Genomic DNA, 26,611 nt, shown 5'->3' with positions numbered 1-26,611 from the left:
TGATTACAGGTTGAGTAATCCCTTATCTTTAAAATCCAAGATCCAAAAATTTTCCAAAATCCAAAACGTTTTGGGCACCGGCATGAAGTGTAAAATTCTACACCTGACTTCATGTGACAGGTTACAATCAAAATGTAGGTACACAACAGGCTGCCTTTCCTGGGAGGAACTGGCTTATCCCTAGTGGCAATAGTCCAGGTGGGGGACACTCTAGGGGACAGTAGTAGGTGCCTCTGACAGGTTACTTGGGTCAAGTTAATGGTTCCCATGTTTTCCCTGGCTGCCCAAGTCTGGTCTCTCTTTTCCCTTTCCATGGTTTCCCCCACCATCCTTCTCCATTTCTCTTCCCTTCCTTCACTGTATCTACTTTCTGCTTCCCCTTGTCTGCTTTGCCTCTGTCCTGTTGTTTCTAAGACCCTTCTCCTGCCTCCTACCCTGCTGTACGTCTTCACCCTGGGATCTCCAGCTCACATGCTCTTTCCTCTCCGTCTTTTCTTTGCTCTGTCCACACTGTCATCATGCATCTCTTTCCCCTCCCTGACTGTACCTCTCCCTCTCAAACCTCCCACCCTTTGATCTTCCTCTCAGTTTGCAAGACTGCAGTCAGCTGAGCTGCCCACCAAGTCTAACTCAGACTTTGTTGCCTGGCGATGTCATTGCTAGCATGAAACAAGCAGAAGCTTCCTGCTGCCATTTGTCACAGCTTCCCCAGATGCTGCAGATCACACAGTGCTGCCCATAAGTGCAATCAGGGCATGTGGTGATTCCAGAGTAATAAAGCAAAAAAAAAAAAAATCCTTCCCACTGTGGAGTTTGCAATTGGAAGGAAAAAAAAGAAAGACAAGGGGAACAATATTCGTAAATTAGTGATGAGTGAACCCTTCCAGGGTCAGTTCAGATTGGGATGAGCAATTATTAGCAAAAGTAGAGAATATTCAGGGGGGGAAAGGGCCTTTGCCACCCCCTATCCATGAGGCCTTAAACCCCTTTTCTTAATGGTAAATGCTGATAAATGTTTTGCCAGATTGCTGGTCCAAGCTTCACCTAGAGAACGTCTGCCCACTTTCTCCCCAACAATGACTCTAGTTCTGCACTGCAGCACTGCAGGACCCCACCACCAGAGTGGCTCATCTGTTCAACCTGCAGAGGTCCACCTTCTTCCCTTCTCCTGCCAGCAGCTTGTCCAGCCACTGCAGCAGCACCTTGGTTCTGAGCAGGTCTTGGGTGTGGTAGCCACACATAGTGGCATAACTAACAAGGGGCAGAGGGGAAGCCCACCCTAGGTACCAGCCTTGGGGGGATGATATCACAAGTGACCAAAATTGCTAACATCACAGGGGTTAGGAATAATACCATCATGCTATATACTGTTAGATGCAGAATTTACAGCAAAATGCAATGAAAAAAAAAAAAACCCAGAGTGAAATATCTCCATTCTATCAAAAGTTATGGCCGAAAAACTAGAAAAAAAATGCATGGAGCCCCATGGAAAGTGAAACTGAGTCTTATCATACATTTACTCATGAACATGCCTCAGTCCATTGGAAAGATCAGGCTGAGAGGAATCCAACAACATCAGAATGGTCTCGATCCACTGAATGCAGCCCCCCCAACACCCGAGAAGGACCTCCCTCCCTCCAAGCTGATGAATGTATTGAGCTCTATGGAAAGCGAAACTAAGTCACATGGTTGCATTTACTCACAAGTAAGCAAACTTGCCTTGATTCATGGTCAGGTCAGGCAAATGTGAGGCTGTTGGAATGAACCCAAGCTCAACAATGGAGCTCAACAAATGCTCCAGAAGACAGCCCCCCCCCCCAAAAGAGTAAAACAGAGGCTTCAGCTGGTAAGGTGAATTTTTTTTATTTATTTTAGACTTGTAAAGCTAGGTGGGTCCTGATAGTGATATGCTTGAAATATAAGAACTTCAATTGAACTAGGCACTGGGCAGACCTGAAAATCTTACTGATTTTTTGGTGGTGGGGGGGAGTGTTATTACAGGCAGGCTACAGAGAAAATTCACTTGGTGGAAGAGGGCTGGCTTCCCCTTACTTAATTATTTGTTTTTCTTTAATTTAGTTATTTATAATGATTTATTTTAATTTGGTTGACGACGTCACTTCCAGCCATGATATCACTTCCAAAGCCTCCTGGACAGATTGTCATTCTAAAAAGTGGGTTCCAGAGCTAAAAGTTTGAAAACCACTGCCTTAACTCAAAACAGACCAATGAGACATCCTTGGGGAGGGGGTGACACCCTACTGACCAAAAGTGTGGAAATAATGGCTTTTAGAAATAATACCATCATGTTATATACCATTTGATGCTGAATTTCATCCATTGCTTATGGGGAAATATTCTCTGGAATTTATTTTCTGGTCATTATTCATTTCATGTAATGACTATTACTATTTCTCAGTCTCACCTACCTCACAGGGTTGTTGTGAGGACAAAATAAGGGGAGAAACAATTCACACCACCCTCAGCTCCTTAGGGTGGTATAAAAATGTAGGGAAAAAATTAATTAATTGTTCAATTAAGTCATATGGGGTGACAAATATTTATGGGCCGTGGGTGTCAAATGATTTAGCTATGACACTGGTTACACAACAGTCTCCAGCAGTCCCTGTTCTAGAAGTCTCCAGCAGTACCCATTCCAGCAATCCTCAGAAGTCCGTTCACCTGTTCATTTGTCCACCAGTCAGTTAGCTGGTCAGCAGGTCCTGTAGCCCATCATCCAGTTCATTTAGTCCCTCGCAGATCAATGCTAAGTTGCCCAGTGTGCAGGGCTGCTGCCGCACCAAAAATGGCTGCTACAGCATCCTAAGCGCTATTTGGGCAACACCAGCTTCTTCCAGGTAAGGCATGTAGCCTCACAATGGGGTTGCCATAGAATCAAGAGCCTCTGTGTTGGGCTGGTGGCCCAAAATGGATGCTCAGAATCCAGTGGAGCGGAGTTTCAACAGTCCTGCGTCCCTCCCACCCTGCTCACTGCCCTGGCACATCTCCTCCCTGCCCTCCCCCCACCTCCCCCCACCCTGGAATGCCTCCTGCCCACATCTCATGCCCCCACCTCTCCACCACCTGGCGGTCTACGCGGCCACAGACTGGCGGAGCACCAGTGATCCACTGGTGCAGTGCTGAGCTACCACTGGCACTCCGCCAGCACTTAGGCCTTACAAACTTGCCTTACAGCATGTTTGGGACAGTGCGTGCTGGTGGTAAGCTGGCATGCGCTGTTTAGGATTGGGACCTCAGTACATTAATCAATCTGCCAGTCAGCAAGTCCATCAATCAGTCTTCTGTCCTCCAAGCCCCTTTCTTCTGCTATCTCAATCTCTCTGACCTTCTTCCTTCTATACCTACCCCCTTTCCTTCCTTTAGGTCAAGGGTGTCCAAACACTTTGGAAGGAGGGCCACATAAACTCTCTGACACTGTGTCAGGGGCCAGGAAAAAAGAGAATTTACATTTAAAATTTGAATAAAATTACATAAATGAATATATTAGAGATGGAACTTATATGAATGAATGAAGGTCATGCAGTAGCTCAAGGCCTATAAAAGGCCTTGCAGAAAGCAAGACTGGCTTTTCCTTCGCTGCCACTGCTGCATCACTGACATGAAACAGCAAGTAGTGGAGGGAGCCCTCATCCCACAGCTCAGGTGAGAGGTCCAACAGTCGTCCTTACACTGAGAGCAGTTGCGTCAGGCCAGCACGGGCTCCAGCAAGTCTCTTGAGGGCCAGAGGCTCATTGGAGACTGAGGGCTTCCTGTGGGCCAGATTGGGAGCCCTGGAGGGCCACAAGTGGCCCCCAGACCAGGGTTTGGGCACCCCTGCTTTAGGTGCTGCTTTTAACCCTGAGGGCCTTGTTGCCTCCAAGTGGCTGTAGCTGTGCAGCACACTCACTGCAATTAACACCCTGGTTTTAACCCCATGCTTCCCAGAGCAAGAGGCCACTGTTGACACCACACCCTATCTCCTCAAGGGGTCTTGCACATTTCCATTACAAGCATCTCCAGTTGTCCTTTCTGTACTCCTTTGCAGCAAAGATATTTCTTTCTCTTTCCCCTCTCAGGTACTCACTGTGCTTTGGCATGTTGCAGTCACAAGAAGCCCTGGAACATGCCATTTTTCCAGAGGGCATTATTAATTCCTACATATGCTAAGGAAAGGAAGAGAAAGTGAATTCCTTCTCTTCCACAGCAGCAACTGTTTTGCCAAATTCCCATTCCAAGTTTTGCCTATAGAACTTATGCCCACTTTAAGCTAATCCCCCTTCTTTCCCCAACAATGGCCCTAGTTCTGCGCCACAGCACTACTGGGCCCCACCAGCATGGCTCACCTGTTCAACCTAAAGAGGTCCTGCTTTCTTCTCTCTCACACCAGCTCTTCTCCAGCCACCACAGTAACACCTTGGTTCTCAACAAGTCTTAGGTGTGGCAGCCACATACTAGTCTCCAGCATCTCCAACAGTCTCTGTTCCAGCAGTCTCCCATTGTATTCAGTCCATCCATCAGTCAGTTAGCCTGTTCTTTCATTAGTAAGTCCAATTTCCTCCAAGCCCTTTCCTTCTAGTCTCTCCAACCTCCTACACCCACCAACTCTTCCAGGTGCTGCTTTTATCCCTAAGGGCCCTGTTGCCTTCAAGTGGCTGCAGCTGTGCACATACGCACTACATTCTGAGGCCCTGGTGTTAACCCCATGCTTCCCAGAACTGTCAGAGCAAGGGGCCACGGTTGATACCACACCCTGTCTCCTTGAGGGATCTTGCACCTTTCCACTATGGCAACCTGCTATATAAATTGATGGATTGCTGGAAATAATTATAATCTGAGCCAGGGAAGGTCTTCAGGGCCATCCTGCTCACCTTTGCACTGAAGGCTAGTGTTGCAACTTGCAAAATGTCATATTTGGAACTTAATTGACATGCTTAGTGCAAATGCAATTATACATACCTATGCCTCATTTCAGCCAGAAGTGAGGACTACTGGATGATGGGGCACAGACTTTGTGGAAGAAAAAGTAGATTTGAAGAAAAACTTTTGTGGTTGTGAATTTCCAGAATCTTTGCCTAGATTCTTCATTCTGGCTATTATACAAGGCAGTGTGTTTAACAAAATATTATGTATCCTTTAAATCAGAGGTCTCCAAACTTTTTGGCCAGAGGGCCACATGAAATATCTGGTGCAGTACTGAGTGCCGGAAAAATTTTTTAATATAAAATTTAAATAAATAAATTAGATATGGAACTTAGATGAAGGAATAAATGAATGAGTGGGCTCATTCACTCAGCCTCTCCAACCCTCAGAACACCCTCCATATGCAATCAGAGCACAGCTCTGGTCATGTTCCGTCGAGTGGGCCAGAGGCTTTCAGGGGACAAGAGGCTGGTGGCGGGCCAGATAGAGGCTTGCTGCGGGCCGCATCTGGCCTCCAGGCCGGGGTTTGGAGACCCCTGTTTGTTGCCAACTTTGGCAGGCTTTGGGATGCTCAGAGTTCTTGGTTCTCAAACCCTAAAGCCCTCATGGCCCCCTGTTCAGTAGTACTGCCACCACCCTGTATGTGCCAGTGTCTCAGTCCAGGGACACTGAGACCCTCTAGGCTTAATTCTGTCTCTTGCAGGCACTGAGCTTCTTCTCCAATTAAAGCTTCAGTCCTCAAGTTACTAGACCTCAATGAGCACTTGGTAGCTTGCTGAACGGCTAGGCAGGATTCTGAACTTTTGTCCCCAACAGACAATGAAACAACTTAGTAAAAGAGATTTTAGTTTATTAAATACATAAGGTTACATAAGTTACGCAAGGCAGCAAATGATAGAGGCATAAACATCTAAGAAACATTCAGCAATAAAATAAGAAAGCTAGCTGGCTCTCTCTATTAATCCATATCTCTCACCTAGGTCAGCTTCTTGTAGATCTTTTAGCTCCAGGCTACCTGTGAGGCCAGATGCCCATGTTGGACAATGGAGCTCACCATGTGCAGGATGTTGCACCCAAAACCTCTGTCCAAGAAGGAACCGGACCCACCCTTTGGGCCTCATTATTATACTTCTTATGCTAATAGTACTGAGGTGACTTCATACTTATTTAGACTGTCCAATCAGAAACTTTTGAGGACAGAACCTTCTCGAAGTGGACCTGGTTGCTAGCCCTCTTAGTTCTTACCCCTCCCAACTGGAGATCCACAGCTGCATTTCATCAGCTTGATAAGGCGCTGTTCTGTCTGCAAAGGTGCTACATTCCAATGGGTTGTAATTCTTGTTGTCTGTCCTTTCTGGCCAGAAGAGGAGAGACAACAATCTTTGTGTTTGTCTACTCACATTTTTGCGGCTAGGAACTGCTAGCAACTTCTCCGTTACTGACTTAGTTTGGTTCAGGCTCTACATGCTAACCAAGGCCTAACATGTACATATTCACGACACTGCTTTAAATAGAAGTTGACTTTTCAATACAATATGCAACATCCCTCTTTGAATATATTCTGCTGCAGAATAACTACGTTGATGCATGCCCAAAAGGGGAAAAGAAAAACACACACAGCTCTGCTCCTGTTATTTAATTCATTTACTGTGGAATCAAAAAAGAGACACGATCATTCACTGATAAAAAATACCATATTTTATTAGGTTTTTCCCCTCATTTGGTCTTTGCAGAAAGATAAAAGAGAAAACTACTCACTGCTAAATGTAGCGTGCATATTTCTTTTATCTCCTCTTATCTTTTTATAATGTCTCTTCTTTTATCTTCTATCTGTGGCATTTGATTCTTAGCCTTTTATAATAATTGTAAAAATAGAAACTTGGAGGAAAACAGCATGGTGACTGAAGTGTGTTGTTTGAGCTGCTAGGAGAGAGCTGGCTCTGGAGAGTAGCATGGTGGTCTTTTGTCTGCAACCCCAAATCAACAAGAGGCCTGACAACTCAATGGCACTGCCATTCTAACTTAGCACAGAGCTTCTAAGATAACCAAGATGGTGAGTGCTTTCCCTTGAACTGCCATCCTTTATTCATTCACTTTTTATGATACATTCAAATGACACCATTGACTTTCAGTGTTTTCAGTGTCCACTACCACCACCTCTAAGTGTTTTTCAGACCTGTCCACCCCCTTCCACAGCATCCCCACCCTATTCTTCCCCCTCCCCAGCTGGCTTCAACCCTCTCTGCCCACCCACACCCTGCCTCACCTGCTCCGGTTGGTGCGATGGGAACCAGTGATAACTGGAGAGCACCGCTGCAAGCAGCGGAGCACTTCACACAGTGGTATTCCAAAAGCTCCAGGGTGCCACATGGGAGGGGTGGCAAAATTGTTCCCCCCACCCAGTTGCGCCCCACCATTGTCAGTGCCACCACCCTCCCTTGGAGGCACCTCGCAGACACCTTCGGAGCACCATTGTCAGTGCCACCACCCTCTCTTGGAACCACCTCACAGCCACCTTCGGAGCCTTTCTACGACACTCTGGAAGCTGTTCCTCCTCTGCTATTTTTTTAAAACAGAAGAGGCTGGGCAATCGTGAGCCACTCTTGGAGCCTTTTCAAGCTGCCCGCCCTCCTCTACTATTTTTTTAAAGCAGAGGAGAAAGGATTGTTGGGTGGCTTGAAAGGCTCCAGAAATAGCTGCGATTGCACAGCCACTTTCATAGCCTTTCTGCGCCACTCCGAACCCCCCTCCTTCTTCCCCTTTTAAAAAAGGGGGGAATAAGGAAGGGTGGTCCAGAGTAGCGCAAAACTGCGACAAGGATGACTGCAAGCTTACAGTCATTCTTGGCGCAGTTCAGGAAGTAATCATGGTGATGTGATGATGTGAATACTGTACTTCCAGGTGAGGGGGATGACATTTGTTCCTTCCACCCTGATGGCATGGTGGCCAGAACCACCAGTGACTCCACAGGCTGTCAGCAGCCATTCTGCAACAGCAAATGTGTCTTCAGCTATCACAGCCCACTCCAGTTGGCAACCTAGTCCTGGATAGGATTGGGCTGCTCTGCTTAAATTACTCAATTCAATATGGTACACTTCACAAATTTGCGTGTCATCCTTGCGCAGGGGCCATGCTAATCTTCTCTGTATCGTTCCAATTTTAGTATATGTGCTGCCGAAGCAAGCACAAATTACTCAGGTATCCCAATCCTGTTCCCCGCCAGCCTACGCAATGCAGGGGTGCCAAAGGAGCACATGCTGCAAGCTATGGTGGGTGGGGGCCAACCAGATGGCCTGAGAGAGGAGAGTAAAAATCTTCTTTACTTACCCTTCAATAAGCCACCTAGCTGCCAATGAGTCTCCTCAGTCCTACACTGTCTTTCATGTGCTTAAAGCATGTAATTAATTATTCTATGGTGAATTGTCTCAAAGCAAGAAATGCTTTTTTGACACTCAGTTTTCTTCATATCAATTTCTCTCAGGTTGAGTTTTACCTCAAGAATGTAAAAGTGTGAAGTAATTATAGCTCCAAGGGAAATCCGGAGTTATTTTACTCTGGAGCAGTAGTTCTTAAACATTGTTTTTAAATCTCCGGAACCTTATTATTATTATTATTATTATTATTATTATTATTATTATTATTATTATTATTATTATTATTATTATTAACAGTCATGCAGCGAGTCATGGACTCTTCGCTCACAACAAGAGAGGAAACTGAGCGCTTTCCACATGCGCTGCCTCCGACGCATCCTCGGTATCACCTGGCAGGACAAAGTTCCAAACAACACAGTCCTGGAACGTGCTGGAATCCCTAGCATGTATTCACTGCTGAAACAGAGACGCCTGCGTTGGCTCGGTCATGTCGTGAGAATGGATGATGGCCGGATCCCAAAGGATCTCCTCTATGGAGAACTCGTGCAAGGAAAGCGCCCTACAGGTAGACCACAGCTGCGATACAAGGACATCTGCAAGAGGGATCTGAAGGCCTTAGGGATGGACCTCAACAAGTGGGAAACCCTGGCCTCTGAGCGGCCCGCTTGGAGGCAGGCTGTGCAGCATGGCCTTTCCCAGTTTGAAGAGACACTTTGCCAACAGTCTGAGGCTAAGAGGCAAAGAAGGAAGGCCCATAGCCAGGGAGACAGACCAGGGACAGACTGCACTTGCTCCCGGTGTGGAAGGGATTGTCACTCCCGGATTGGCCTTTTCAGCCACACTAGACGCTGTGCCAGAACCACCTTTCAGAGCGCGATACCATAGTCTTTCGAGACTGAAGGTTGCCAATACAAGTATTAACAGTATTTATATACTGCTTTTCACCAAAAATTCACAAAGCAGTTTACAGAAAAAAATCAAATAGCAAATGGCTCCCTGTCCCAAAAGGGCTCAAAATCTAAAAATTTACACTCTTAAATAAAGTCTTGGAGAGCCCTACTGGCACAGAGAAGAGCCCCAGGAAGCCCCAGAGCTCAGGAAGAGCCTCAGGAAGCCCCAGAGCTCTGGCACATGTGTGGCGTGGTGCAGCACCAAGTAGATGGCACAGCCACTTATAGTGTGCTTGTGGAGCACATGAAGAGATCTCAGGTAGCCCCAGCACTCCTAGGAGCACATTTTGAGAAATGCTGTTCTAGAGTAACCACAATGGAAAGGAGTCATTTTTCAACGAGATTGAACTTTCCATCCTAGCCTTACTTGTCTGGGAGTAAGCCCCATTTACTATAATAGAACTTACTTCAGAGTAGCCATGCATAGGATTTAATATTCCATCCAATCCAGCAAGATGACCCATCTGTAAACTACAGTACCTTCCATGCATGTGTATCTGGGGACAGTCTTCTGGCAGTGCACACCTGACTACTACTGACATGGCTGAATGTTATCTTTTAATAAGAATGGAGGTGAGATCCTTTTCTGGGGTCATACTTCATAATTTTGTGTGTGTGTGTGTGTGTGTGTGTGTGTGTGTGTGTGTGTGTGTGTGTGTGTGTGTGTGTGTGTGCCTGCTACTACAGCTAGATTAGGCCCATAGAATTTAGTGTACGTTGGACTAAATTGGCATACTGCTGTCAAATTTTAGTTTACCAGAGCTTATTTTTCCGCAGAATTCTGAATGTCTGCTGAACCAATTAGTTAACGAGATATTCCTGGTTTCAAAGAACAAAAACAAGGAACCACATAAAGAAGGATGATATTTACAACTGCAATTAAATAGGAGCCACACCTTCAGGAACATAATGCTGCTGAGATGGGCTGTAGCTGCCATAATGAAACATTAAAAGCATTTTTGTGCAAGAGAATAACAGTCAATGAATCTGCCCTATAACCTTTTCGAATTAAGTGCCACTGGCATGCATTTTTTCCCATCTCAGTTTATATAAGGGAGGCTTGATATTTAGGACACTCAAAACCGGTTTCTGAAGTCGTTAGTGAAGGTAGGTTCAGGAGAGGAACATCATTACTTCTTTCACATGTCTTCTTTCCTTGATGGTAGTGGTGGGAATTACATTCTTGAACAAGGCAACTGGTTTCTTTCAAAGGGATTGTTTTCAATAACTGACACTGAAACAGCAGACAGTAGTTCATCACATGCCCTTTCTCAATGCTTCAAAATATGTTCACTGACGGCACATATGTAGTCTGCTTGATGTCTAGAAGCTTATTGAAAAAAATCAAGTAATTTCAATAAGCAGGGCTAGATCACAGATCTGTTCTGCATAACATGTATGACTACATGGAACCACAGGGTTGCCATGCAAATTTGGGAGGCAGAAAGGGGGGATTTAGGGGAGTTGTTTCATGATTAAATTCTCCTTGGTACAACTATGGGCGCAATCCTAACCCCTTATTTCAGTGCTTTCCAGCACTGGCATAGTGGTGCCAATGGGACGTGTGCTGCATCCTGCAGTTGGGTGTCACTCACAGAGTCCTCCTCAAAGTAAGGGAATGTTTGTTCCCTTACCTTAGAGCTGCATTGCCCTTATGTCAGTGCTGGAAAGTACTGACATAAGGGGTTAGGATTGCGCCCTATGTTGTGGGCTGTTCACCATCTGTTCGCAGATGTTTCTTTCCCTGAGTTGCAGCTTTCGTGCAATATTTTTCTTCTTGATAAGGGTGGTTTCAGCCAATCACATTCGGCTGCATGATAACATCACTGTCCCCAGGGATGGGAACTTGAATTTTGGGACTTGAATCAGAGTCGTGAAAACACGTGAGTTTTGGGTGACTCGTACATTTGAGTCATGCATGTCAAGGACTCAGGTATGACTTGAGAATTGGGTCCACTGGCTCTAAATGAGTCATGAATCTGAAAAACTCAAGTTTGTGAGTCTGGGTGTACTTGCTTACTTTTTTCACAGCATGAACCACTTTGTGGGGGCATCTGAGAGCCGGGGAGCAGCAGGGTAGTTCCAGCCAGGAGGCAGGGAAGGGTTGATGTTTTTGTTTTGGGTAGCTGCATCAAGCAGGAGGTGGGAGGGGAGGTGAGAGTGGTTTCTCTTGTTTATCTATGAAAACGGGACGATTGAGTAGACAAAAGATGGGTGGTCTAATTTTTTTCTGGATGAGGGAGGGCAGAAGGAGGAGCCAAGGGGATGGGGGAAGGGGTTCTTGCCTTAGGATTGGCTGGAGGAGGAGGCAGGCAAACCAGGAGTTGGTTCCTAAGTGATTCCTTTCCAACCTCATGGCTCCAGTAGGCTCTGTTGCTACCTGGCCCGCCTTGCCTTTGGTCTGTGCCCTGGCTTACCTGGCTGAAACTCCTTTGGGAGTCATGATGTGAAGGGGAGGGTGTTTTATCACTGGGTTTGTATGGATCCATCGTTTTTCTGCAGTCACTGCACTGTTACACTTACTCGAATAATAACAGCCGACTTTTGTTTGCATAAATGAAATGGTATTTGATTTTTCCATGGAGTCGTGCCTGACCTGTGCCACAGCTTGCTTTACAAAAGACTCTGACTCAAGTCAAAATGACTCAGGAATTTTGGGAGGTAAGTCGCCACAGGCACATATTATGACTCGTGCACAAGTCAAGTTGCGGGGAGGGGGGTGGAGACTTGACTCTAGACTCACTGTGTTGGCTCCTGCACATCCCTGACTATGCCCAATCAAAGTGAGGGCAGGAAGTATTGCCCTCACCATGAATTGTTTCCATGGCACCATCAGGAAGCCTATTTAGAGTGAGGGAAATGCTTTGTATGCTTTCTCTGAATGAGTGAACAGTTTCCCCCCAACTGAATCTGTGTGTGTGTGGGGGGGGGGGCTCAAGTCTACCAGAGGGTTCATCCATTTGGGTTGGGCTCATAGTGATAGTGGAGGGCACCATGGCAACCCATGAGGCATGGTTCCATTGCCCCCAGCAACCTGATTCTGACACCAGATGCATTTTTCCCCAGTTATTTTTTGATACTTGCACCCAAGAGTTTTTTTTTTCTGGATTAAAATTGGAGGCACACTTCCCTCTTACCAGCCACGGACCTCCACAGTCCCATGCAAGGAGCAAAGCTCAGCAACGGCACCCCCCGCGGACTATCGCCACTCCCCTCGGGCGGAAATCCACCCCCCTACTTACCAGAGGCTTACGGAGCCTTGTGCAATCTCCTCCTACGCTGGGGAAACCTCTGTGAAGTTCCCTGGCGCTATAAACTGTGCTTCCAGCAAACTGGAAGCACAGTTTCTGCCCCCCGTCAGGAGCCTCAGAGAGGCTTCCGCAGGGTCTCAGCAGCCGGCGCCTGGGGCATTTGCCCCAGACAGGTCTATGGTAGGCACGCAACTGCATCTTACAATGAAAAAACTCCATACGTATTTTAATAATTATTGTCCAGAATAATGGGCAGGTATTCACTTTGCAACTGTGGGACAACAAAATTAATATTGCTTCTTATTACCCACTTGTGGTGGTCTCAGAGCTGACACCAGGCCTATTTCTTGACCAGTCTTGCTATAGCACAAAGTAGAAGACATTATGGAGATTCTTAAGAGCAAAGGAAGAGAAGCAGACTTATAGAGTTCATTTTTCCCATGGAAAGTCCTGCCTTGCCAAAGATGTATGCTAGTCTCTTCCACCTCCCACTTTCCCACATTCAGCATTAGTCTCTGCTAGCATGTGCTTCATTGGTGGGGGTGAGATGAGGAAGGGTGAGGCTAGTTCACCTGTCCCAGAGATGCCCTTCACACAATCAAGAATTTTTGAACCGTGCCTGAATTCCTTATGACCACAGAACGAGGATTTTGCAAAGTAATAGCACAAACCTGAAAATCTTTGCCTGAAAATCTGCTATTAATCACCAATAAAACGCCAGCATGATTCAACAAAATGTCAGTGGCTAGAAGTACGTTTGCTCAGCTTTGACTAGTGGGCCAACTGTGACTATACTTGAGCCAATCAGACCTGACTACAGTGGTTCATGACTCACAGCCCAATCCTATTCACACTTTACTGGGAGTTAGCCCTATTGACTATAATGTGACTTACTTCTGAGTAGACATGAATAGGATTGGGCTATCTATGACTTCAAGACTGGACTACTGTAACACGCTCTATGTGGGGCTAACTTCAAAGAGAGTTTGGAAGTTGCACTTAATGCAGAATATGGCGGCCCAGGTGGTTATGCAGGCTAGTCAGTTTGACTCTGCAATACCACTGCTTCAGCAGCTACAATGGTTGCTCACTGGTTTCCAGTCTCAATTCAAGGTGCTGGTATGGACCTTGAGGGCCCAATCCTATCCAGAGCTGATGCAGATACAATGTAGCCCTGAGGAGAGGGAACAAATGTACCCTCAACTGAGTACCCTCAACTGCAGGATGCAGTGCCTGCCCCACTGACATGACTGCATCAGAGCTGAAATGTTGAATAGGATTTGGTCCTTATGGCCCTTTATGGTTTGGATCCAGGCTATCAAAGAAATGGCCTTTTCCCATACATTCCAGCCCACTCTCTTAGGCCATCTGAGGGGACTCTTCTTCAAGTTCCACCTCTGTCTCAAGTTAGATGGACAGTGGCTTGGAGGCAGGCTTTCATGGCAGTGGCACCACAGTTATGGAATTCTCTTTGGGGGAATTAAGAACTGCTTCCCTCCCTCATGGCCTTTTGGTGAAGGCTCAAAACAAACCTGTTTCATCTGGCATTGGGTTGGGGTGTTTGTGCTCTGCACCTCTGTAACACTGCAGTGGCTCAACTACTTCCTTCTGGACCAAATTGTTACCCCTCCTAAAGACGCTTTGATGTGTTTCTTTTTGGCCTCACTTTATTGCTCTGTTTTAATTGACTTTAGTTTTCTTACTTATTGTTATTATACATTGTACATTTTATTATTGAGCTTCGTAAGCTGTCAGGCAGCTGAATCCTAACTTGCGCTGGAACAGGCAGACACATGCCCCTGATCCCTGCGTTAGCCAAGCTTTGCCAATGCAAACTTACCCTGCCGGGCCAAGGAGTTGTGCTGGCCTCCTAGACTATAATGTCAGCACAAACCTGCCTTATGGCATAACCCAGGGATTAGGATAGCGCCCTTAGGCATTTGCTTTGATACGGAAAAGGCAGGAAATAAATAAATGAATAAACAATTTCCTTTTATGTTTTTATTTTGTGTTTTTCATGTTGGTAAGTTACTTCTTACACCGAAAGGGTATGAGGACATGTAACTACAAGAAGAAGTGCATTACCTTCCTTCCTAAATTTCTTTCATTCTGAAGACAGATTGGCAGCTATCATACGTAAGCACCACCCATTCTAACATCACTTTCTGTGGATTATAGACTGTCATTGCCATGCAGGGTGACCAGATAAAATGGAAGACCCAGTGCCTATACTTTTAACCACTGTATAGAAGAGGGAATTATGGCAGGTGCAGCTTTTTAAATCCTTACATGTAAAGCTGCACCTGCCAAAATTCCCTCTTCTATACAATGGATAAGGATATAGGCACTGGGTCCTCCACTGTACCTGGTCACCCTCTTGCCAACACTACACAGATGTGCTTATGTCAAAATGGCCACCATGCAGAACAAACATGGTTACCTCTTCAGATCATGCACAGAACTATTGGCATAGCCTCTGTTATTATACAACCGCAGTAACTGATTCTGTTGTCTGCAGTTGTCTGCAGCATGCAGATTCTGTACCGTCCCTATTTTTGATGCAGTGATTCTTGCTGCATCATAAAGAACATGCTTACTGCATTTACACAATGTGTTTTGTGGATGTGTGCAGACATGAGTAATGACTTTGTGTCTTCAGAAGTTTGTCAGAAGAGAGTCCCAACGGTTGAAAAAACTATCCTGTTCCTATCCTGATACACTTGCCCATGCTACCATAAACAGATTTTAATAATACTTCTCATTTTTTGATGCAGGCATTATTATTTTTAGTATTTATTTTATTTTTCATATTTTTATACTACTGTTCCTTCAAGGAATTCAGGGTGGTATACATTGTTCCTTTTGTCTCCACAGCAACCCTGTGAGGCTGTGAGATAGTGACTGACCCAAGGTCACCTAGGAAGCTTTATGGCTAAGCAGCGGATGTGAACCTGGGTCTTTCCAGTCTGGGTCCAACCCTCAAACCACTACATCACCCTGGCTCTCAACATGGGATAATATCATCTCCATGTTCTAATGGAGACTGAGAGGCAGTAACTCATCCGAGGCCACCTTGTGAGTTCATAAGTGTTGAGAGTCAAGCCAGTTCTGATTCATAGCTCAGCCATGACACTACACCAGCTGTCATCATTTTGGGGGAGGAAAAGCCTTCTCCAAAGAGATACCCCAAACATTTTGGTACCCGAGACAAACATCCTAATGGCGTTCCCCTTCCCCAAATAGAAATAAATTAAATAATTGATAATCCACTGCCCTTTAATGGTAGCACCAAATCTGCTGTCTGAAATGGGCTACTTCACACAGCCTAACTGATAAGGCCTGCCCTGCTTTACCCATTGACTCTGTTTCCACATCCTGATTCACCTCCAGTGAAGAATGCAAATGTGGGCCTTACACCTGCAGTTTTAGTGAAAACTACACAGTATGGGGAATTTGATGATTCTTTCCTCCATGTTCTCCTAGGTTTTTAAAGCAAAAGTAGCCCTTGATAGGCTGCACTTGAGTGGAAGGAGGACAGGTGGGTAAAAGATGCTTAATTCTTTTCTCACTGGGTTTTGTGCAGTACAAATTGCCCTTCCCAAGCTTTCTTTTCATCTGTTGAAGGAACAAATGTGATTCTTCAGACCCCTCCTCAAAACTTGCCTTATGAAGACTTAGTGCTACCTGCTAGTCCCTTTACCTTACTGTAACTAACCCTAAGTGCATATCCATGCGCTTCCCCCATTTTCCCTGGTGCCATTCTCCACCCTTCCTCTGTTGTCTTCCTTATAACAGTTCTAGATTGTGAGTCTCTCAGGGCAGAGACCTGTGTTTTCTTCTATTGTAAGTGCCATGCATACTGAAGATACTATGCAAATAAATTTACTATTTTTAAAATTATTATTATTATGAAGAAGAAGCAGCAACAGCCACTGCTGCTATGGGCACCGTTTCCCCAGTGGGTGAAAAAATAGCATGGGGAGAGGTTTTTGAGCAGAAAAAGGACTGGAAATGAATGATTTAAACCCCCTCTCTGTGTGTATCCTTCCTGCCTTCTAGCTTCTAGCCTGCCAAGGAGGCTACTGTGAATTTTTAGCAAAACTTCAGAGGAAAGACTCTCAAAACACTGTGTAACAAGTACTTTGAGCCCCATTGCGCTATTTATGAAGCTTTTAACTGCAAGGTAACTCTGACAGGTTTTCTACACACACACACAAAGATCATAACCTGAGGAAAGCCAAAGTCACAACATTATTACCTCATGAAATTATAAAACAGGATTAAAATATCCTAATTAGCAGTTTTCTTCTGTTCCTTAGTTGACAGGTACAGTCAGGAGCCACCTTAAACATTTTCCCTAATAAGCACATATTAATTTTGAAAATCTCCCACAGCAGCCAGTTACCTCAGTACACACTGAAAGTGAAAATTACTCATGACAGAAACTTTAAATTAAATCTCCTGTGATGAGGTGGTGATCCAGTGACTACAGTGAGTTTGCCAATGTGAAATTCAAATTGAATGCATAAATATTAACAAATGTTAATGTGAACATACAAAGACAGAATTTGTTGCATAATTACTGGATCAAGGGAATTGATTACTAGCCTCTAAGTGACATAAATATACTTGATTCAGGGAAATTTATTTTACATCTTTGCTTGTTTTTGTTTGTGGAGAGGGAGTAAGCTAAGAAACTGAGCATTCACTAATAAAGGAAGGGTGTAAAGAGAATGAGTTATGAACTGAGATTTCTGTTAAATCTCACCTCTGCCATGAATTCACTTGATGATCTTGACTACCCATTTCTGTTCAGCCTCAGCTCCTCGTTTACATATGGGAACATATGCCTACCTACCTTATAGGGTTGTTGCAAGAATGACATTCACATAATTCATGTGAGTGTTCTGCACACTCACGAAGTGTCATACAAATACTAAGTAGTTCTACTTCAATGGCTACCTAGTGTATTACATTCTGTAGTAGGTGCAATCTGGCCTAATGGTCCTGTCACTGATAATATACAGCAACTTGCCTTTAGGGATTTTATTTTGTTTTCTACCAGGCTATTCAGCTCTGTGCTCACTTTGCCAAACCCTGTCTTGGAGACAGCCCTGCTTTCTTTTGACTAGAAAGATACTATTACACGGATACACAAACCGACAGTTCACAAACTTGAAAAGTAAAAATGATTTCCAGAATATTAGGTGGTACAACCCATTTCCCTCATGCTATTGATTACATTGCAATGTTTCAAGAGATGCTTTTAAAAAGCCCCCATAACCTCATTTATAGTCAGATCCTCAGCCCTCTCTGTCTGACTTTTCTCTGCCTTTGTTGTGGCAGTAGAGATCTACCAAGCCCCCTAAATACTCAGCCATCTGAGCAACCAGTTGGGACAATGAAGAGGCAGAAGAGCTGTCACTAACCAGGATACATTGCACCTGTTTTGCCCTCTGTACAGGATGCGCAAAAGTGCCCCTTTTCCACCACATGCATGATGACTACTAGTAACCGCTTCTATATATGGGTGTGCCAATTGTGTTTATGCTCACTGCCAGAGTGACCACATACAGCAGAGGACGCAATGCCCATACCTTTAACCACTATATAGAAAAGGGAATTTCTCTGGCAGGTGCATCTCACCATGGAAGGGTTTAAAAAGCTGCACCTGCCAAAATTCCCTCTTCTATACAATGTTTAAAGGTACAGTCACTTTGGATCTGGTCACCCTGCTCACTGCTGTCTTAAAACGTATGTACAGAAGCATCTAGCTAGCATATATATAGAACAATTCATGGCATTATTCCAAAGCACAAAGTTTGTTGAGTTCCTATTAAATTCCTTTAAACTTAAGCCAGGAATTTCAAGTAGGCCAAAATCATGACTGAAAAGCATGGTTAATTTGCTTTGTTGTCTCAGTTCATTCCAAATTAGCAATGCTGCCAAATTCCACTCTAGCTGGAAATTCAGCCACTAATTTGTAGCACCACTCAGGGCTGGGGGAGGCGACTTCCTGAAATCTGCCAAGGGTTGTCATGAGTCCAGAGGTCTCACTGATTCTTTAAACATGTTGGACACATTCCAACAGAGCTGCAAATTCTGGATGGAAAAAATCTAGGTCTGCTGAGTTTCACATTTTTGTAAGATGTTTTTACTATTTCAAAATTAGTTGGCAGAGCAGAAGCTTGTTTATAGGTACATACCTATACAAATATCAAGTGTCTTATCTCAGAGTCTTCATTCTTTCACAAAGAAAGCAGGTTTTACCTTCTATTGTTAATGTTATTCTGACTGGTCTCATAGTCTGTTTCTCTAACTACAATCCTATTCTTCCCTTTCCAGTTTAACCAATTAAAAAACTGGTGGCATTATCACACTGCAATTTAAACCAGACCATAAATTGGCCAAACATTCTCAGTCAAAAATATTCAGTGTTACTGCAAAGAAAACCAACTTGCATGCCTGTCATTCAGCAATTTTCCAGGTCATTGGATTTCTCTAATTTTCTGCCTTGCCATCTTGTTTACTCTAAACATGATAACATAAGGCTTCAGTTTAATTCCTCACCACTTGAAGTACTTTGTTGATTCTAAACTACTGAGGAATTCATTTCTGTTGTACAACGACACAGAGGTTTCATTTAAAACATTTTGAGGTACAAAGTTCAGGTTTCAGAGTGCATCAGCCAGAACTTTCCCACTCCAATGAAGGTCGAAAAAGTAAAAGAGATACGCTAACCTGTGCTTTCTAAAGAAATTAACTAAACTGTGCAAATGACAGCAAATGTAATAGAAGAAGAATACTCCATTAAAACAACAATGGCCAGAAAAGTGATACCTCGCAAACAGAACAGTGTTTGGGTAGATTGTCCCAAGGTCATGCAATTCATTCAAATGATGGTGATAAAAAAATTTTTACAGCTGAAATCAAGGGAAAGGCATGTTATCAAGGGAAATGAACATTGTAATCAGTAGCAAGACAATCATGATAATATATATTTACAACTATATTGAAATTAATAGGATTTACTTCAAAGCATTTTTTACAGATTTGCCATCCATTTTTAATTGCAAAATTATGAGATATATATATATATATGGTATAGGCACAATTCAGGCTGATTAAAACATTTTTAGACAGCATTAGTTTCAACTGAAGAGAGTCAGAGCCTGATCTTGAGGTCTGCGCTGTGGCTCCGCGCCACGGACCTCAGTTGCAAACGTGCTGTAAGGCACGTTTGCAGGGCTTACCACCAGGCTCCCGCTGGAGCTAGCCCAGCTCCGGCCGGCACTGGGCTATCGTGTGGTGGTCGCCCAAGTTCTGCAGCTCTGTGGTCTCCCAGACCACTGGGCTGCGGAACAGGAGGTGGGGGCGTGGCAGGGGGCGTGGGGGAGGCATTCCGGGGAGGGGGGAGCATGGCCGTGGGAGGAGTGTCGGGGGACAGGCGAATCCGCGGAGCCGAGCTCTGCAGGATCCAAGGCACTCGAGCAGGGCTGCTCACCCTACAAAAGTGCCTTTACTTTAGCTAAAGTGAGTAGCCCCATTGCGGGGCTGCTTCCCTTATGAATGCCCCTTTCTCCCGAGGAGCCTCCCGCATTAGCGTGGGAGGCGCAGGATTTGGCAGGGGCCACCATGGAGCCGCTGGACTTGGGAGCTCTGGGCAGCTCAGGATTGGGCTGTTAAGCATGTTCATAATTTCCCAGTTGAAATCCACATGCTTAACTTTAGTGCATGCTCACTATTAAAGGGGCATATGTTGCGTTATATGATTCATACTACAATGGTATGATGTCACATAAGTTGACTCTACAAAGTACTCATTCCTGACACTTCTTATTGTTTATGTGTTTCATCTTTCTCCTTGCTTTTTTGTTGATGATACTTGATTGCATGATCTCCTTTCACTTTTATGTATTAAATCGTCAATACTTCGAGAAAGGTGGGATATGAAACTTATAAAATAAATAAATAAATAAATATGTCTGGGTGATTTTTAACTGCATTATGTGTTGACTAGATAGACAGGAAAGTTTGCTGGTACAATCAGCCTCTAGCTAACAAACGGTTCAGAGCAGTAAAGAACTAGGGCTGCAATCCTATTCACACTTTCCTGGGAGTAAGCCCTATTGAAGTCAATGAAACTTACTTCTGAGTAGACATGTGCTGCAGATTGTGCTGCAGGTCACTAGCTGTGGTAGCCAAGAATCACCCAGGTCAGGCAGTGGCCAAAAGCCCATGCCAACGAGGGACTCAACTGGCTAGGGAGTCTCCTGAATCTTCAATACTGGTAGCAAGACTAGATGACTTGAGGCAGGATAATAAGAGGTCCCCTCCTGGCTTTGTCCCAAAGCCCCCAGCAATCAGCCTTCCTGATTTTAACAATACAAATATGGCATTATCCTTCTTCCCATCTCCCAACATATCATAGTGGGGCAGTTAATAATTTAGGGCGCAATCCTAACCAACTTTTCAGCACTAGTATAGCAGTGCCAGTGGAGCATGTGCTGCATCCTGCAGTTGGGGAGCAGTCATGGAGGCCTCCTCCAGGTAAGGCAAGGTTTGTTCCCATATCTCAGAGTTGCATTATGTCAGTGCTAGAAAGTTGGTTTGGATTGCAGCCTTAGTCTGGAATCAAACTCTACAAGGAACCACTGGCAAATTGTGGACAACTGCAGCCCTGATGAATTTCCCTTCACCTCCTGTGATGCCAAGTACAACTTACCCCATATCATGATGTCATTACACTGTGTGTTTCCATGTCCATACTCCACATCATTTCTGCTTTCGGTAGGAAAATGCCCAGTGTAATAAAGTCAAGTAATTGAATATGTTGTCATTGTTATAGAGGGGGAAAGCTACTCAACACAAGGTTCCACTTTGACAGCCACTTCTTGATTCTTGAAATCCTTAGTTCCACCCTGAGAAATGGACTTACTCTCTCAATAGTTTCACAATCACTCATGTGGAGTTAAATCATTGGTAATGGTGCAATGATCAGTTTTCTGATCCTCTTGGCATAACCATAACCAACAGCAAAATCACTTAAGTAATCAAATGATTAAACTTTACTGGAAATGCAACAATGTTCACTGTTCTGAAAGCTTGTGTGAAGGCGGCAACTCACTCAGGTATTTAGTGGCATTGCTAGAGGCTAAATAAATCTATGAAATAGACAAATATCCTTGTTCAGGCAGATGTTTCTCAAAGACTGAAGCCTAATCCTTCTGATAGATGAGAAATACAACTACTAGATACCAGATCCCCCACAGGGATCTGCAATCGAATCAATATAAACAATCTAATCGGCAAAATCTAGAATGAAATGAATGACTGAATTAAGAAGATATTGATGAGTGATGTTCTACTAGCAAGCTAGTTGCTTATTTCTCTAGCACATGTTCAGTAAATGGAAGCACACAGCTAGTCATGTGCATCAAGTCATACATGATGGCTGCAATCCTATACACACTTACCTGAGAGTCAGCCCTACTGAATGTTATGAGACTTCAGAGTAAACCTGCATAGGACTGCACTGTATGTTCCCTAGCCAGAGACTGAGGATGGTGCAGAAGGCTGCATTCTTGTATCCCACTCTGGGAATCACTGAAGAGTGATTGTAGAAATGTTTTTAATAAAGACAGATAATAAAGAATAAATAATAATAATAAATAATATACAGTATTTATATACCGCCTTTCTTGGTCTTTATTCAAGACTTTATTCAAGGCGGTTTACATAGGCAGGCTTATTAAATCCACGCAGGGATTTTTACAAATTGAAAGAAGGTTCTTTCTTTCAAGAACCACTACATTCAAGGTGTTACACTCCGATCTGGTTTAACATTCTGGCCTCCATCCTCCCACGCTCCGAGCAGATGGAACAGCTCAGCTGCAGCTTGCCAGCTGCTTCAAGGTCGCACGGTGCCGGTGGCCTCGAACTGGCGACCTTGTGGATGTTAATCTTCAGGCAATGGAGGCTCTACCCTCTAGACCAGACCTCCTGCCCATGCATGTTCTTGCATTTGCATGTCCAAAGAGTTGTCGCAACTCGAGAGTAGGAACCTCTCCTCAGGCTTTGCCTATTAGCTTTCAGCCAAGGGAAAGTATTTCTTATACTCAGTTCAGCATCTTTTTTCCTGCCTCCCACACTCATATTAAATTTGCAGTGTGGGGGGCTTCGTGGGCTGTGTACGGGACAGCCCTGGTTATCCACTGAGTAGTTTTTGGTACAATATCCATTTTTTTCCTCTCCCAGTTTGCACATGAAACAAATCACGCTGGCTTTGATAGTACTTCAAAATGCTGCAACATCTCTTGGACTCGACACCATTTCAGGACAGCAAACAAAAAAAGCTCCCCTAATCCTGAACACCTGTACCAAGACAAGAATGGCTTTCTTCATAATGCTAATCTCAGGTTGGTGAAGGAATGGAATGACTAAACAGAATCCAAGCATCCCCTTCTCTTTCCCTTGCCGACTGCTGATAGATGCTACAAAATCCTCCACAGAGCCTGACAATGGAGCAGACTGGAGGCCTTGGGTCTTGCAATGTTCTATCAATGTGCTGTCAATGTGCTATGATAATATCACAGTGGTATATGGAAACTGCTTTTCTGTGCTTTTGTTCCATATGGCTGTGTTAATTACTGGAAGTTAAAACCATAAGGGTGGAGCCAATCACATATGTTTTCTCCTGGCTGCAAGGGTTCCACTCATGTTGCTCTGATCCATAAACAGTATTATACTAGTGTGGGTTGAAATTACAAAAATGCAGGTGGTCTGATTCATATCCCTGTGTTCCTGCAACAGCTGTTCTGGAGGTAGAGAGAACTTGCTGGATGAACAGATTCTTCGTTCTTGCAGCAGCTTGTTGACAAACTAGCAGAATAATATCATGGAAGCAAAGCTTGTTTTGTTCTTGAATGGTTTTAACAAGAGTGTGGTTCACTAGTTAGTTGTGTTTTCTATGGCAGGTTGTCATCCAATATCCAATATTTTTGATCCCATTGGTGAAAAAACTGCCTTTTCTCAGCCAGCATGCAAGCAGTTGAATCAGCAGAATACTATTCATAGACCTTTTCTGCCTGAGCAGAAGCCAAGAGGCATATGCAGTGAATGAAAGTCAATCCCAACAATTGACTGATGAAACCAAAGCTGATGTTTGCTTTCTGTCATTCTGTCTGTCATTCGGAGTCTAACTTGGGGACCTGCCTTGCTCTGATATGTCACAAACCTAAGTGATTAAAATTCCATATAATACCTTGACTGAATCAATAATCAGAAGCGGCTGTTAGACATTTCTGATGGGAGATTATTCAAATTGGCCAGTTTGTAGCAAAGATTACCGTTTCAAATCAATTACATCCACGTAAGCACAGTGCTTTCATTAAAGCTTATTTTTAAATGACAGTTTTTCCTTAGTTGTGAAAAAAATGACCAAATCATTGTAAAAGCTTCCTTTGTTCTTTGTAGAATAGATGTCAGCCAATCTTTCAAATATTTTTGCCCATTTTAGCTAATGTTTGCTTACTAAAAAGTTGAAAGATGGAGTTATTTGTAAAGACTGCTCTGGTAAAGTACAGGAAAGTGCTACTGAGTTGAATTTAAGCAACTGAGGGCACAATCCTAACTGGCACTTATGCCGGCATAGGTGCCCCGGGAGGGTCGCAAACGTGCCGTAAAGCACGTTTGTGCCTCTGTGGGAGGAAGCTGCATCTAGATGCACTAGATGCATCTAGATGCACTGACACACGGAGGCCAGCAGACACCTCTGTGATGGCTTCCTCATCGCTGCTTGCGCCAGCGCACCCGTGCTGACAAGTGGCGAAGGTAAGCATGGGGGTGTGTGCAGGAGGAGGGAGGGGGCGTTTCTGGGCAGGGGGAGGGCAGGTGCTGGGCGGCCCCAGGGGTGGGCGTGCAGGGGGCCGGGGGCGGGCTGGGACCCGGCAGTTATGCCGGATCCCAACCCCCGTCCCCGGGGAGTACGGAGCGGCTTGAAGCCGCTCCGCTCTCTTTGAACTTGCGCCACCTCCAGAGGTGGCGCAGGTCCAAGGAGACCCATTGGGGCGAGCAGCCCTTACCCAGTGGCAAGGGGAAGAGCTTCCCCTTGCCCCTGGCTGAGCCTCTGCAGCCAATGAACCTGTGTTGGATGCAGCACAAGCCTCCTGACTTACCTGCTCTAGCGCAGGTTTGGATTGCGCCCTGAGTGTGACTCCGACTGTATTTATTTGTGTGTGTGTGTGTGTGTGTGTAAAATCTATGGAAATTAATAGGACCAAGTTTGAAGAAAATGTCAGAGCTGAGATGCCAGATAGTGAACAGTGAGCATCATTAATAATAGGAATAAGTAAAGTTTAAAGAGATTCAAAAGATGGTAATATAAAACAAAGCATAAATTAAACTGTTCTGAATTCCTTTGGATTGTTTTTAGCCAAATCTTATTGTCTTTAATATTAAAATTTTATTTTAAAAAAATCAAACGAAGGCAACTCAGCTGTGAATGCACAGCATTTCCCTGTGATACTACAATTTTCGGAACTAGCCTTTGTTTTTTTTCCTGCCATTCTTCACATGGAATGAGACTAAAATGAGAGAATTCTGAAATGTACCACTTTAGATGCTCAAACGCTGCATTCAGTTCCTCTACCCAGAGAATTCCCTTTCAGGCCAAAAGAAAAGGCAGATAGTTATGAGAACACAGATGAACTGAACTTTCCGAAGTTTTTTCCACCTTCCTCTGCCACAAAGGCAGTTCCCAATGCAATAGATTCAGGACCCAATCCTATCCAGCACAGGAGCGCTGGCACCAAACAGCTGTATCCCATGCTGATTTGAGCAGGCTGGACATCTCCTCAGAATAAAGGGGCATTCATCCCCTGACCCTGATTAAAACTGCAGCCTGCTCAATGAAGCTTCTCAGAGCTGCACCAGCTAGGCACAGACTTGAGAAGCCCTGTGCCTAGCTGGCTTCCAAGCCCAGGAGGGGGGGATATGATTTGGCAGAGGAGGTCTCTGCCGATCCCCCTTCCCAGGTCTGTCCCACCCCCATTCCACCCTCTCCCTGCCCTCCCATGACCTCACCACTTGGCACTTACCTTGGCTCTGCCAGTGCCTGGGAGTCCAACAGCAGTGTCGATGGGGCAGTGCAGGTTTCCTCGTCAGCAATGCTTTGGGTGCCTGAAATGCGCTTTATGGCATGTTTGTGACACCCACTACAGGCGCTGTGGATGCAGAGCCGGCGCTGGGGCAGCGTTGGTTCAGGCTTAGTAGTGCCATTAGGGGGGTGCAGGGGTGCGGGCCGCACCGGGTGACACACAAGGGGGGTGATGCGCACTGTGGGGATGACATGCTAAAATCGCAGTTTTAGGAGCACCTCTATCATGCCATATACCATTGGGTGTGGAATTTCCAGTGGAATGCAATGCAAAAAACCAGAGTGAAATAGCTCCTTTCCTTCAAATGTTATGGCCAAAAACCGGAAACCAAAAAATGCATGGAAAGTGAAACCAAGCCATATTGCATGTTTACTCATGAGTAGGCGAACTTGCCTTAGTCCATCAGAAAGGGCAGTGTGAGAGGAATCTAACAACACCAGAATGGTCCCTATCCAATGAAAGCAGCCCCTAAAAAACACTCAAGAAAGAAGTCTCTCCCTCCCAGCTATGAATGTATTGAGCCCTATGGAAAGCTAAACTAAGTCACACGGCCGCATTTACTCATGAGTAGGCAGACTTGCCTTAGTCCATCAGAAAGGGCAGGCTGAGAGGAATCCAACAATGTCAGAATGGTCCTGACCCGATGACTGCAGCCCCCACCAAACACCTGAGAAGGAGGTCCCTCCCTCCCAGCTGCGAATGTATTGGGCCCTATGGAAAGCGAAACTAAGCCACATGGTCGGGTTTACTTGCAAATAATACTGGCTTGTGATCAGGCCAGGCAAAGAGGAATGTGAGGACACCAGAATGGACACCAGAATTGAGCGCAACAAATGCTCCAGAAGGCAGACTCCCCCCCCCCACTAAAAAGGACAAAGAAGAGGCTTCAACTGGTGTTCCCGAAGGGAAATTAGCCTTTATGCATGTGTAAGGGGAATGTTTTCTATTTTCTATTTGTA

General features: G+C 44.8%; 1 protein-coding gene and 1 non-coding gene across 2 annotated transcripts in view; both read right to left on the bottom strand.

The window, feature by feature from the left end:
• NPSR1 (neuropeptide S receptor 1) overlaps nucleotides 1-26,611 on the bottom strand; it is a 116,248-nt gene that overhangs the window by 63,766 nt on the left and 25,871 nt on the right. The window lies entirely within an intron of this gene.
• LOC136654874 (U6 spliceosomal RNA) lies at nucleotides 8,001-8,107 on the bottom strand. The gene has a single exon (XR_010794621.1). It is a non-coding gene; the product is annotated as a U6 spliceosomal RNA (small nuclear RNA).

This window comes from Tiliqua scincoides, chromosome 5, assembly GCF_035046505.1.
Source record: "Tiliqua scincoides isolate rTilSci1 chromosome 5, rTilSci1.hap2, whole genome shotgun sequence".
Taxonomy (NCBI): Eukaryota; Metazoa; Chordata; class Lepidosauria; order Squamata; family Scincidae; genus Tiliqua; species Tiliqua scincoides.
Note: the sequence above shows the minus strand (reverse complement) of the source record. Positions and strands in the feature narration are given on the sequence as shown.